The sequence below is a fragment of the Astatotilapia calliptera genome, chromosome 11 (genome assembly GCF_900246225.1).
Source record: "Astatotilapia calliptera chromosome 11, fAstCal1.2, whole genome shotgun sequence".
Lineage (NCBI taxonomy): Eukaryota > Metazoa > Chordata > Actinopteri > Cichliformes > Cichlidae > Astatotilapia > Astatotilapia calliptera.
Genome location: NC_039312.1, coordinates 27,621,699 through 27,630,710, shown reverse-complemented (window position 1 = coordinate 27,630,710; position 9,012 = coordinate 27,621,699). Strand labels below are relative to the sequence as shown.

The window sequence follows — 9,012 nt, the reverse complement described above, 5'->3', positions numbered from 1 at the left end:
TAAAGCTCAGGTAATATAAAAATAAGCTATGTCCTATATGAGTCTTTTTTTTCCACTCTAATATTGAATTGAATATTGATTTATTGATTTGCATTCAAATATCTCCGTGAATATAGAATAAAGATCTACCACAAAGCACGAAAGCAAAGACAAGGCTAATCAAAAGGTATCGGCTGAAGCATATTCTTATTACGCATATTGAGGTTGTAAAGTGCCTTGAGGTGAATGGTGATGACTTGATGCTATATGAATATATAAAACTTGTTTGAGCATCATTACTGGAATATCAAATCTCAAGATAATACAGTGGGTTTAAAAAAAAGGTAAATTATGTAATAAACAATGAACATTTTATAATTATACCAGAGGAACAAGAATGTGAGTCTTTAAAGTTGAGTGGTTTACTGACAGACTTCCTTGTTGCAAGAATGAGGAAGAAAAAGAGAAGAGAGGCGACGATGAAAAACTTTAGTCAGCAAACATCAGTGAGAAGAGAAGCTTGAAGAACAAAGCAAAGCAGGTAAAAAAAAGGTTTAAAGTCTTTCTATCTTTTTAAAAAAAGAAATGTAAAGACTTTTTCACATATGTAGAAGCGCTGGTGAATAAGACCATTATTTATTAATTAAATTGTATGACTGACCCAATGCTGTCCTCTTATTTGGCAGTTAATATAAATTTATTTATTATTACAAGTAATTATTATTGTATTATATTATTGTATTGGTGCTATTGCTGCACTGTGATTATAATTTTTATTTTTTAAACAATATCTAGAAACAGATGTCACAAAGGTCTTTTTCATAAAGAATGCTGGAGTATTGGTATATTTGTGTCACAGTTTGTAAAGGACACATTGCTTTGTCTCAAAGCTAAGCACGCAACATCTTTTATTGAGCTGTGATTTGAATTGTTGACTTTTTCTTTCTTTGTTTTGATTTCTGCATGTTTGCTTCATCTGCTGGATAAGTTATCCTGTGGAGGGAGAGACTGAACGTCTCGAGCATTGAAAATGTTTCTTCTCATCTGGTCGGCTCTGTTTGTCTCTGTAAAAGGAAGCATTGCTGACACGGGTTTGTATCTTGTCCTTTACTGTAATTCTGCTATATTTGTGATGATAATAAGAATTTTTTATTACCCACAGTTCATCATAAACTTGTGCCTTTACTGTCATCTATTGGCTTGTGTGCCATTTTAATTTAATGTTTTGAACATTATAGTAGTTGTGGAGTACAGCACAAACAAGCAGCCCGTGTAAAAGATAAAAGTTACTTCAATATCTTTAATTAGACATCATGTTTATTGTTGTAAAGTAAATATTCTTTATCACTATATTTATCTTTCCCTTTGCATTAACAGGTGCCTCAGCCTGGGCATAACAACACTGTTACGACAAAGGATACTGTATTAATCTCACTGGGCGGGAACTAACAGCAGAGGCTGGACTCTGTGTTGTGATCCCGTGTTCTTTCACTACTGCTGATGAGTTTACACCCAAACATATAGTTTGGTACAAATGTGAAGCATCTCAAAAATTTTGCAGTGATGCTGACATAATATTTCACAGCAACAAAAACACAGACAAAAAAGCTCAGTCTGGGTTTGAAGGACGAGTCTCACGTTTGGAGCCTGATGTGAGTCAGAACAACTGCAGCATCATCATTAATGATCTGAAAGAGTCTGATTTTGGATCATATCAGCTCAGAGTTACTGGTGAACTGAATGGACAACAAGGTGGATTCACATTCATTCCAAGAGTAACTGTCTCTGTTAAAGGTATGAAAATCTATTCCAAGGACAATCATGTAGAAAAAAAACATTCAGTCATTTACAATAGCATATTTTGTATTTTATGGTCTTAATGAAGTATACATTCTTTTGGGGAATTCTTGACCTCTATGGTAGCTGGTAGGAAATGTAGCAGTTCCTGATAAAACCTGTGCTTCCTATTAACCATTTTCATTTAATATTTTAATATTTGAGCCCAGATTAATGTGATAGATCAGACCTTCCCAAAGTGTGGGGCCCGCCCCCTAGGAGGGGCACAGAGCCATTGCAGGGGGGGGGGCTTGGCATGAAAAGGGGAAAAAAAACAAAACAACGCTTGGACACTGCTAGCACGGGGCGCATGCACAAATGCAAAGCAGGAGATGAAGCATAGCTGAATATGCTTCCAAACCAACTTCATTCTAAGCCAAAGACTAGAAAATATGGTGAAGCAAGTGCCAAGGTAGGTCTCCCCTGCAAAATTGGTTTTCCCTTCGTCTGGAGCATCGCTGGGCTCTTCAAATCATGGACAAACAGCGTCCCACATTCTTGATTTTTAGTTCACAAACACATCTTGTGATGACTAACTACTCCTGACATTTTGGAGATGTTAGCTCTTTATACAGTAAAGTTACAGTGGGATACAAATAACATCAGGCTGTTCCTGCCACGATTTGTTCCCCCTGTCTAAATCACGGACAAACAGGATCCTACAGCTGTTTATGTTTTTAAACCCATTTTGCACAAAGAGACATTTTTTGAAAAATGTATTGACAGCAATGTTGAATATTATTACACAGGAAAAAACAACTACATGTAAAATAATCACACCATGAGCCTCTGCCTTTCTAAATGGAGGGACAGTAACTGCGTGTGTAAATGTAAGCGTGTAAAACCTGAAGATAGAGACAAAATACTGTTAATCTGACTATCTGCCAGTCTGCAATTCATCTCATGTAAACAATAACGTGGCGCACAGCTGACGTGAAAAAAGGCACATACCTTTGACGCTGAGTGACGAACTATGTATTCCTCGTCCACACGTAAACGCAAAAACTCAGTTTTAAAAAATCTCCGTTTTCGGTGATTCGAAACGCCGTTTACGTGTGGACGAAACAGCTGTGTTTTCAAAAATACCCGTGTAGGTGCGGACATAGCATAAAAGAGTTAGTAGTTTATTTCCTTACTACCTGCAGATTACTTGTATTTGCTTAATTGTTTGCTAAATGTTTGAGGTGTGAAATAAACCGCAATTGAGCAAAATATGGGTGCGAACATTTTTCTTGTAAAACAAAGGGGGGCCCAGCGAAAAAAGTTTGGAAACCACTGTGATAGATTAACCTCAGGTAGTTAATTTGGTTTCATTAATTCAGTTTATTTCCACCAGTTCTTAATCAGAAGCCCACAGTAATGATTCCCACACTGACTGAGGGACAGCAGGCCACACTGACCTGCACTGCTCCTGGTCTCTGCTCTGGATCTGTTCCTGAAATCACCTGGACATGGAGAGGAGCAGGAGGGACTGAATCTTACATTACAGGAAACAGCGTGGATTTTAAGACTGAGAATCTGACTGATGCAACACAGAGACACATCTCAACTTTAACCTTTAATCCTTCAGCTGAACAACACAACACCAATGTTACCTGTAAAATCCACTTCACATGTGAAACAACTACAGAGGAGGCTTCAACTTTGAAAGTAAACTGTGAGTTCTTTTACAGTCTCATTGTTTTTGTTTTTTAAATCTACTGAAGTTTACAGCTCCATGCAAGCTTTTGCAAGAAAGTCAGAAGTTAAGGAAAGTACATGATTATGTACTTTATATTTTTTGTCTCACAGATATGAAGGAAGTTGAAGTCACTGGGGTGACAAGTGTGAGGGAGGGAAATGTTCTGAATCTGACCTGCAGTGTTGAAAGTTTCCCGCCAGCTCGTATTGTGTGGAAAAAAGTTCCTCCCAACACAAACCTTCAGACTGAAAACACTGACCTGCACAATGATACTGGATCTGCTACACTTGTCAGCCCGAATGTGACAGCAGAAAATTCTGGGCAGTACATCTGTATGGCAAAACATCTGGACAAAACACTGACTTCCTATGTCAATGTGACTCTGACATGTAAGTGGATGATATGAATATTGAATCTGAAGTTCATATTTGCATGAAAATGACATGTTACATGTTTATAGGGCATACAAAGATACAGGATGGCTCTGTATGTGTGCTTCAGTCAGAGGTTTTGACCTGTGTGTGTATTAGTGATGGGTCGTTCGCGAACGAAATGGCTCTTAGAGCCGACTCTTTGAAGTGAACGAGGTTTTTTTTTTCTTTCTCTCACCCTCTCTCTCGCCCTTTTTTTCCCCGCTAAACTCTGCATGCGCGGCCTGTACTTTGCGCTGGGCAGAGGGGGGAGGGGCGTTAGTTACACTCGCAGTAGCAACAGAAGTGCTCCAGAATGCTAGGCGCAGTGTTGAGCTTTTGTTACCTAGTGGCTACACAAGCCAGGAAGTATCAACAACTGGATTTGGTGTGTGGTAGTAACACGTAAATGAACTTTTTTTTTTAAGTATTTGAATAAATATGAGTGCTTGTCTATAAATACACAAACAATACACACATGCTTTCAATTGTGTAATTTAAGTGATCTGGGTAGCTCTGTTTTGGAAGTTCAGTTAATGCTTGAAATGTGTTTTTGAGTTTGTACGTGCTTTTTGGAGTTTGTATATGCTTTAGAGTTTGTACGTGCTTTGTCTCTAGGGGCCATATATAAACATATATAAATAAAACCACTTTTTTTTACATTAGTAATTCCTTTTCTGCATAATTTTATATTATTGTTAATGATAAATTAATTAAAGCAACAAAACAACCTGAAGAGCCGGTTGGGAGCCGAAAGAGCCGGATCTCTAAAAAGAGCCGGAAATCCCATCACTAGTGTGTATCAGTGAAGGGTTTCCTTTACCTAACATCAAATGGCTGCTCCTAGAAAACCACACTCAGTATACTATCATTACTATTGTTTCAAACAACACAGTCAACAGCACTGTCAGTCTCACTGTAAAAAACCATGGCAACAGCACTGTTGGATTTCTTAGCAACATTGGGCATGTAGAAGAAAGAGAGAATCTAATTTCAGTACTGGATTTTTAATACGATCTCTGGTTTGCATGTGCTACACATAATTCAAAACAACATAAACAACAGCACTTTGTCCTTTCCATATCATTTCCCTCAAGTGCAGAGCAATTATCTAGTTTTATTTTAGGATTCCTGAAAGTCTTCATTGCCTTTTTGACTGGGTTTTTTTTTTTCAGTAATCGTGCACTGTTTGGTCAAAAATTGCTACAGGTACAACAGTAACTTTAATAATTATTATTAGGTTTTGTGTGAAGATAGATTTTTACATATATTTGTAAACATATTCTATAAAACCTGAAATTTCTCCATGAAAAAAAGACCTCCAGAAATTCTGATGAGTCTTTGGATATGGATTTTTGTTTGTTTGTTTGGATACTAATAGACTTGGATGACTAATTACCACAATCTTTTTTTGTTTTCTATAGACCTTATAGTTTTTTAATATTGATCTCTACCAAATGGTTGAGATATCACTTAATGGTTTACTTATACGTTATGTAAATACAAGTACAGTAGATAATACAGTTGCAATAAATGAAATAAAATACCAAATTATATTGAAATTAATAACAAAAAAACTATCCAGAGCATTTATTTCTGCCACTGGAGCTCATTTATTTCTAGTAGTATGCCACAGAACATCATTCCAGCAAAGGAAAATATTGTATCAAACAACAAAATAGTGCATTTCTAATTTTTTAACATTATATGCATCTCTGTTAAACTTCAGCAGCAGAAAAGTCTCACATTCAGGACAATAGTGATTGTATCACGTGCTGCAAAATCATTTGTACTTTCAAAAACAAAAACAAACAAACATCCAAAACAAAAATTTGAGTAAAGCATTAAACATTTCTCGGCACCCTTCTACACACTAAGTATCAGTCACCGGACACATGTGGCTGTTAAGCCACTCAGCTGTGGCTCCTGGAAACACTCAAATAAAAAAAACAAATTAAAAAAAAAACGTGTGTGTGTTTACATATATAAATATGTGTTTGCATGTGCTCTCTTCTGTCTTACAGCAGCTTGTGTGAAACACTGTGGTTCTTACAGTACAGTTCTTCCCTGGATTGTTGCTGGTGTATCTCTCACTTTGAATGTCTTCTGCATAACCTACATATGGTTCCTTTGGTATGTTTCTCCACATGTATTTTTATGTTTTTTTGACTCTTTGAATGCAGTCAAGACTTTTAGATGATAATGGGCTTCTGTTTCTTCTTATTAAAGGACTTCAAGAAAAAAGGTGAACCTACATCAGGAGGAGAGAACCGACATGTCACTGCAAAAAGCAGATGTATCATCAGATTATGATGTTATTGCACACCATATAAACTAAAAAGTCAGGTTTCAGATAGCTGTGTGATTGTAATGGCAGCCTGTAGTCAATACTTTGGTGATGTACTTAATTTAGTTTCATTGTCTTTATTAAAGCAGATACTTTGGTATTACAAATTTTAATTTAAATTAGCTATTAAATTAAAGCTTAATATTTGTTAATTTTTTACATTGCATTGTAAATAAATGAGATTGTTTTATATGTAACAAATTACACTTTCTATTTCAATTTATACATAGAGTTTAATAAAATTGTTCACCTGTCTACAGCTGCAAATTGAGCTTTTTTGTTCTTTTCTTTTATCTTTGTAAGTTCAGCAGGTTGTAGCTAACAAGGCTACAATTATTCTACCTCTTTATGGATCAAATCAGTTCACTAGCTCTCTGGGGGTCAGTCAGTTATAGCACAGTTTTTCTACTGTTCCTCTTTGCCATTGTTGTAAAATGTGGCATGGTGGAATAACTGACAGAATCTCCCATGAAACATTAGGTGAGGAATATTTTCCTGTTCAATTATTGGACACTTTTGTTTGCGTTTGTGTAAGATATAAGCCACAGTGGCAGTGGAGATTTCAGTAGTCCAGCTGCCAGCTATTTTGAGTTGATTACTGGGAATAGTTGATTGGTGTAGCTTGTGGCCCTTCTCTATAAAAGGGAGAAAAAAAGAGGAGTGTGGAAGAGAAAGCAGGAAGGAGAGAGGTAGTACTAGTGATGGGTAGATGAGGCCTTGTGAAGCGTCTCAGCACATTCCCCAAACTGTATCGATACTGAGTCGACACAGTGTTGCTGTTTTGCTCCATACTGTCACCTGCTGGACCTTAAATATCATTGCAGGCAACTTACTTGAGACTCACAACAGGCACTGATTCAATGACCTAGTCATACTTGTATACACTGTAAGGTATTGTACTTTCCATGGAATCATTTTATATTTTTTACACTGCAAATATTATAGACATCTTTGAAATATATTGTGAATGACGTTAAGTGAAAATTAAAATGAAGGTATTGTGAATGTAACATTACCCATTTAAATGTATTTTACGGTGGCCCCTAGAGACAAAGCACATACAAACTCCAAAACACATGCAAACTCCAAAACACTTGCAAATTCCAAAACACAATGGAAGTGCTCCAGGACGCTAGGGGCAGTGTTGAGCTTTTGTTACCTAGTAACTACACAAGCCAGGAAGTACCAATGACCGGATTTGGGGTCTGCAGCCTTAAAGGCCGCATTTTAAGGCCAATTACATCACAGCAACACGATGAAGGCTGTCCCAATTCAAAGGCTGCTCGAAATGTGGCCCTCAAATGCGTCCTTAATTGTAGCCTTCATGGCCCAATATATCCCAGACTTCATAGCGCTGTGGTGGTGTGGATAATTTTGCCGAAAAAAAACGGCGGAAGTGGAGCGGACGAAGAGTAAACTTTCAGAAGTAAGTACTGGATATTATGTCACTTATTTATGCGCAAATGTTTTTATAATGAAGAACATTAAAACATTACTGTTGGCCACATGTCGGGAAAGTTATGTGACATTAGCGATGTCTGTACTTTCAGCGTTAACTTGGTTTTAAAGCCTTTACTTTAAAATATATATATAGTCGACCTTAATCTTACAGAGAATGTGATGATTTTGTGGATAATTAAAGTCAGTCATATATCCACAAACACAACAAGCTGAAAGTCAGTGATGCTGCTCGGTTTGCAGTCCTGAATATCACGGCACAAGCAGGATTCACTGCACTGTTAATGTTAGCTATGTTATATTGCTGCCTCTGTTCGGTGGTGTCGAGCCAAACGGACTTTAACGTGTGTTTGAACGAGCTGACGGTTCACTCGTTAAGCTGAAAGAAAGATGCTTTAATCACAGGAGCCACACATGTGTCCACTGCACCATCTGGGAACTCTTCTTGTTTCGTAATAACACAAACACTAAATCCTCCTGTTTGTAGTAGTGTATACACCTGAGACTGTCACCTGTCTGTCTGTCCTGCACTCTCTCTGTTTCTTTCTCTCTGATTGTGTAATAAAAGTATGAACATTCATTTATAAGTCACACTTGTGTTTGAATCCTGCAGCTTATCACACATTTGATTTCCATGTGTGACAACTGCAAGTGTCCAGAGTGAGGACAGACTGAGGGACCCACTGCTGCACATCATCTGTGAGGCTTTGCACCCCTGATGATCCACCAGGACAAACTCAGCAGTGTGTGAGGAAGAGCCAGCAGCAGCTGACAGATGGAGAGAATAGACAGACTGTTCCCTGTTTGTGAAGGACTGCTAGGAAAGTTTAACATAACTGTCTGTCCTGAATCAGTCTTATTAGGTAATGTTCAAATAATTTTATCCTCCCAGTGTTTTCAGTGTGGGAGAAAGTACTCAGGGCCTTCAAGTTACACACTATGAAAGGCAGCAACAAGTTTAATATTCAGAAACCTAAAGTATGTATCAGCAGCAGAATGGAGCTAAAAATAAATGTTTGTTTCAGTTCTATGAAGCTTTGAGTATTTTGGATTAGTAGTACTGCTGTGTTTGTTGCATCATATTGCTGTAATTGTTTATATGCTTTATATATTCTGAGGTAAGTTGATTTATAGTGTTACATCATATTCTATCAGGATGTTATGTGTTTGTATACTTTCTGCCCAGTTTGACCCATTTAGCAGAAGTCAGCCTGTTTAAGGCTCTGATATCTATTCTGTATGACTTAAAGCAGTTATGACATGGTCTGATTTTCTCACCCAATAAGGGAATATTTCATATA

General features: G+C 37.2%; 1 pseudogene; it reads left to right on the top strand.

Moving 5' to 3' along the window:
• Window positions 1-486: 486 nt before the first annotated feature.
• LOC113032100 (sialic acid-binding Ig-like lectin 14) lies at window positions 487-6,244 on the top strand (annotated as a pseudogene).
• The last annotated feature ends 2,768 nt before the right edge of the window (window positions 6,245-9,012 follow it).